Consider the following 6,197-nt stretch of genomic DNA (forward strand, 5'->3'; position numbering starts at 1 on the left):
AACCAGAAATGGGCTTCACACATTGTACCCATGTGGGGAATCGAACCCGGGTCTGCGGCGTGACGAGCAAACGCTTAAGCCACTGGACTACCCAACCGCCCCGCGTGAACTGTTCCCGGTTGCAGTGCATGAACTTTTATCTATTATTTATTAAGGCTGGTTATTTACCAACAGCCAGGGACCAACAGCTTAGACTTCAGAGTTCCGCTGATCATCTATTGTAAATCATGGTGCGATGATTTTAATATGTGCCAAAATCTTTTAATACAATATCATGTATGTATTTTGTCATCCACACGAGATTTATTGGCTTGTCGTCTTCGTGTTTGCGAGTGGTTTTCCCATAATCGTCGGGAACTGTTCAGTCCTAGTCAGAAAGATGTTTGACACTTTAGGCTCGTTTCCGGAAGGTCTATCTAAGCGATGTGACTGTTCTAATTTATGTATGATCTTAATTTAACAAAAAATAAAATGAAACAATTCTAAGGTCACTGTTATTGTCGTTTGTTTGTATTTACGGAAACACTGAAATGGGGAACAATGGTTTCGACTTTTGAAATATACACGCATCTATCTTTTGGAGTGAGCGAGTTTAGTTTTACATTGCTTTTAGCCATATTCCAGGAATATCACGGCGGGGTAAGCCTGAACCGGGCTTTGCACATTGTATCAATGTGGGGAATCGAACTCGGGTCTTCGAGCGAAAGATTTAACCACTAGGCTACCCCACCGCCCCCGAGTGAGTGAGTTAATATTTATCGTCACATCGGCAATATTTCAGCCATATTGTGACGAGAACAATTAATTATTGTATTATAGAATAATAAAATTAGATATCAAAAGTCTGTTGACAAAGAACAGTAAAATTACCAGTATATCACAGATATTAAAGTAAAACTAGCATTTCTTTAGCCTATGGCGCAGTTACAACCAAGCTGTCGTTGTGATTCGAATAGATATAGAGCTGCCAGCAGCTTAACACGTGCATCTGTTATCACACAGTCTTGGGCCCAATGACCGCCTCCGTGGTGTTTTATTGTGTGTCAATATTTGAGAATGATTTTCAAACAGGGTTTTTTGCCTCATTAAGTGAGGTGAGGTGAAATTGGGGTAAAGGTCGTGATTGAGAATATTTCGCTCATATGACGACTTGCATGCGTGTGTATGTGTATGTGCGGCTGCTTGTACTAGCCCAGACTTAAGCTGGTTTTATAGTGCTAGCCAACTGAGATACCATGCCGCAGTGAAGCATGAATACCCCACTCAGACACATTGTACTGACTCCGAGCCGACCAGTCCTTGTTGTACCCATTAATGCCTAGCGCCAGGCAGGAACCAACAAGTACCATATTTTAACGTCTTTTGGTATGACGCGGTCGGGGATTAAACCCGCGACCTTCCGCTCTCCGGGCGGACGCTCTAACCACTACACCACGGAGGCGGTCCACAATGTTCTGTGTTAGGACCAAGTTAACTGAAGCTACAGCCAAATGTAGGATATTTACACAAGCCAATGACATATGTCAACCAAGTCAGCTGTTAAGTGTAACCCTTTGAACAGGTTTGCCTGTACAGATCTGGTTTCATGAGTCATGTCAGTGTATGTTCTGCAACGACACCAAAGACGACGACGATGATGGGTGACCTGTTACCAGTGTACCCTGGTTCGTGATGTCATCACCAAATTAAAACACCTGCAGCAGTTAGGGCTTTCTTCCCACGTCAAGCGGACACTGACACAGACTCTCACTCAGTCACACACTCACTCACTAACTCCTGATGAATTAAATTCTTTCTGTGTCATTCACAAACATCAAGTCGTCTTTATCATAATTTATTCAAAACCAATGTTAATTAGCAAACTTCACAAATTCATAAATTACATTCATTAATCCACAGAACAACATAAGGTGACAAATGGAATGTTATACGTCTCCCAGTAGAGCTTGTTCCAGGTTAACACTTGCCCTTGCTTATGTTTGTGGAATTATATACACAAAGAACTTAGTTTAGCAACCCCTAACATATCTCACGATCGACTGCGCCCCGATCTTAACCCTTTTGAGCATATTTGGGACATGATTGGTCGTCGTGTGCATCAAAGTGATCATACTGTACAGAACCTGGCCCAATTGGAAGCTGCCTTACACGAGGAATGGTGTTGACTGTCCCGTTAGAGGATCAGGAGACTGACAGGGGGTATGAAGAGGAGTGTGCTGGCTGTCATACAGTCGCATGGAGGTTACACTCGGTATTGACCTTGAATCGTGTAGGACGTACAAAATGGCATTTTGAATGTTCACATTCATTCACCAGTACATTAAAAATTAAGCATTTTGGGCCATAATTGTACAGACATGGTTTTGTATGAAAATCAGTTAAAATGAGCAATTATCATCATAAATCAACATGGATTCCAGGAGCATTTTGTCGTTTTTTATGAGTCAAAGGATCATACCGGTCAGAAAAACTTGTGTATTTCGATCGAGGTCACCACTGCAAAAATACATTTGGTGCTTAATTAAGTTCTTTGTGTATTACTAGTATAAATGTTTCCGAAAATCTAACATGATCAGCATTTGTACGGATTTATTAACACATACTTACCACATGATTGGAATTGTACAAGGAGCTCTGCTTTTAGGGTTTAGGCCTTCATACTATACACATGCATTTGAGGATACAAAACACATACCCCAACGTTTCAAGAATTCCTTTGATAAATGACTACAGACATTGTTCAATGTATGACGTTGCTATGAAACTACAAATAAATTACTACAAACACAACAATCCACTGACTATAAGTTCAACTGTAATGTCTGACGTCCCACCAGTACAACATTGGTCTTGAGGAAAACAGCAATTTTGTTAAGAGGTGTCACAAACTCCATTCCAAACCAAAGCATTCCCTGTAAATGAGTGTCGTAACAAAATAAAATGATTTCACGAAAAGGATAACATTTATTCCAAAGTTAATTTATATGAATGTTTAGTCTTTTTGTTACGATGTTTCTTTTGTATATCAATGAAACGAACAGTTAATAGAATATATAGATGGAGTCCCCACTATAACATTGGCCAGAGTCATATAACTGAGTAGATTGTTACCATTATATTTAGCACCAAGTTCCAATTACAAACAGATCAGGACATTTACATTTGTTTGATATATCAGAGTGTAAAATCGATCGTTAAATAGGTCTGGGTATTCTCAGAGCAATTCTGTGGTGTTGATGGTTGGAATATGATTGATGACGTTGTGAAGATGACTGTTGTGAACTGATGCAATACATTTGCTGGGGCATCTTCCATTCCCATTGAAATGGTCATATTATGTGTTCAACTGAGTAGGAAGTATCGGCGTTTCTGTTCATCAGAGACCATGTATTCTGTCTAAAAGGATTTTCTGTCGAGTAGATATGAGAAACTTCAAAAGTTAAAATGCATACCTCGGTTTTCCAAGATGTAAAATATGTACAATATCAAAACTTATATTTCTTACCTTGTGCCAGAGACAAGTACTTGTCGAATTGCGGGAAATATTTGAACCGACCTCCCAAGATGACGTTAGGCTCGAAAACAATTAAATTACACTTATTTGGATGTTCTGGTGCAGCGCGTGAAAACAGTCATCTACAGTGCCGACAGTGCTTTTCAAATGCATGATTTATGCATATTGTTTGGATAAGTGGACACGACTGAAAAAATAGCACACAGTTCAGCTAAAACTTTATGAGTCATGTTGACGCAGAGCTTAAAATATACACATTAAAACAGATTCATGTGATGGCACTCAAAATGGAAGACGCCCGCTACAATAATAATGTCGGCTTAACATTTTGGAACGTAATATGTGATTACATCGGGTCATATGTCACAAGGAAGTCATTCCGGCATCTAACAGAAATAAACTAAAAAAGACGTGAATGCACAATGCCATTTAGAAAGTGGTCAAATATAACGTATGTTATATATGGGATTACACTTTCCCAGTAAAGTAGATTCTAGTACTTTTAGTTGGGTTGAGTCCCATCAGGGATTCAAAGTCACGCCGTCAGAGTCGGGCACCTAATCGCCTGTACGCAAAGTCAGTCACTCAGTGTAAGCCGAGGAGGCTGAGTGGGCTAGATGGGGTACTTTGTGTGCTGGCGTTGAGGGTGTGGAATGAGACTGAACTCAACAAAAGTACAAGAATCTGTACTGAGAAAGTTTAATCTTAAATATAACGTGTCAAAACAGGCATGTTAGGGATTGAAAAAAAGTAAGTGGGTGCATGTTAAAGGTTAGAAATGATGGTTAGCCGTTCTGAGTCTCAAGCAACACTGTCTGACAATGAAATAAATAACATGTGAAGTGGGGCTTTATGAACAAGAAAATAAACAGCTGGAGAAACACAGAACTACTCCACACTATCACACAAACTCACTGGACACTCATTCAAAATGGCAAGATCTGTTTTCGTATTCGAAGCCATACAGAAACACAACCGAACACAAAGGAAAGTGTGGTTAAGAAGGGAAATATTGTTACGTCGGGTTGTTGACCATGAGAATGATCGTTTTTTGGTTAATGAGTGACGCAACTGGAGCCCTTCCCATAGACTAACAGCTAGTCTCTGAAATGAACATAGTTTACAGAAAATACAAGTTTTTAAATTAAAATTATAAATACAATAAAAAGGAGCCCGAGACTTTCTTCAAACATTGCCACATTTTCTAGACTTGCGTGGGCTTTCTTGGATATATTTGCTTCAGGGTCTGTATGACTGACTACCCTTCCCACTTTTGTAATGCATGTACTAGTAAATGAGAAGTCCCTAACGCGTCAAGTAATCAAGACTATATTGCCACACCACACATAGAGGAATATGTTAGATAATATATGTTCCCTAAGCAATAGTGTTTTGTTAGGGCACATAAGGTTAATAGAATTATATATTCGATGCCACATGTCAGATTCTGATTAAGCGCCGCGAGCAATCACTTGGTGTTTGGAGACTGTGCGCTATAGAAGATGACTTATAATTATTAGTATTATTATTAAATGTGCGAACACCTCACACTTTATTGTTTCGAGGAAAGTTTGCTTTTTAGTACAAGACAAAATATTTTCTTTGTGAAAGTCAAAGACATATTTGTTTTGTGAGAGGGTAGCTATCACCTTTAGAGGATGAGACAAAGGCTCAGTTTCCCTTGACAGCGAAATTCTGAACCACATCGAGTAAGAATAGGCAAGAATGGTACACGGACATGGAATATAAAACAAGCTAACTAAGATAAACTAAACACAAGAACTAAAGTGGAAATACTGACAGTCAGGAAGAAAAGCAAAGGCGCCGGAAATCCTACCAGTGTGACCGGAAGTGACGTCATCAACACGTGACCGCTCCTGAAGAGCTTGGGTCATGCGTATCATATTCTTCGAGGTCAAAAGGTCATTTCTCCTCTTCTGCTGTGATGGGATATCAATTCACTTTCTGTTAGCTCGATAAGTACAAATATCTCCATAACTATTCACGGTGTTTCCATTTCATCAGTTACACTCTTGTTTTACTGTGTGTCGTGAACACCCACAGCGGAACCCTGTTAATCTGGAAACCTGCGTAATAATGACTACAGATATTCCTATCCAAAGACCCATAATTCATGCATACCCTTCATACAACAGACCTGGAATTTCTTAATCTGGACAAAATGCTGGATCGGTACCGTCCAGATTGACAGGGTTTCAGTGTGTACGAAACGATACATGTATCAAACTTGTAGAAAAAAGGCACTCCTACGCCTTGTCTTACCAAAAAACAGTGTCCATTAAAAATAATATAATTTAGTCCAACCCAACCAACCCTTCATTTCTTCTTAGAGATCTCGGTTCCGTCCATAGGGAATATTCAGCACATGTGACATATTTGCCATATTAATAGTGCATTCAAAATCTAATACCCTGACAAATCGTAGATGCTGTTTATAATGTCTTAAGTAACTTGTCTGAATAAACTGTTCTACAGACACATGCGAGGGCTTGATAAGTTCAGATTATCTGGTGATAACTACATCAGAGGCGGATACAGCTTTTTGAGAAAGGGGGGTTGCACACTATTGAAAATAGGAGGGCTGCACATTTCATTTTTTCACCCGAGTTTCAATGGTCATTTAACAAACCTTCAGCACCAAATGGGGGTGGGGTGCACCTCC

Source organism: Haliotis rubra, unplaced genomic scaffold, assembly GCF_003918875.1.
Source record: "Haliotis rubra isolate DU_JTF1 unplaced genomic scaffold, ASM391887v1 Scf453, whole genome shotgun sequence".
In the NCBI taxonomy this organism is placed as follows: Eukaryota; Metazoa; Mollusca; class Gastropoda; order Lepetellida; family Haliotidae; genus Haliotis; species Haliotis rubra.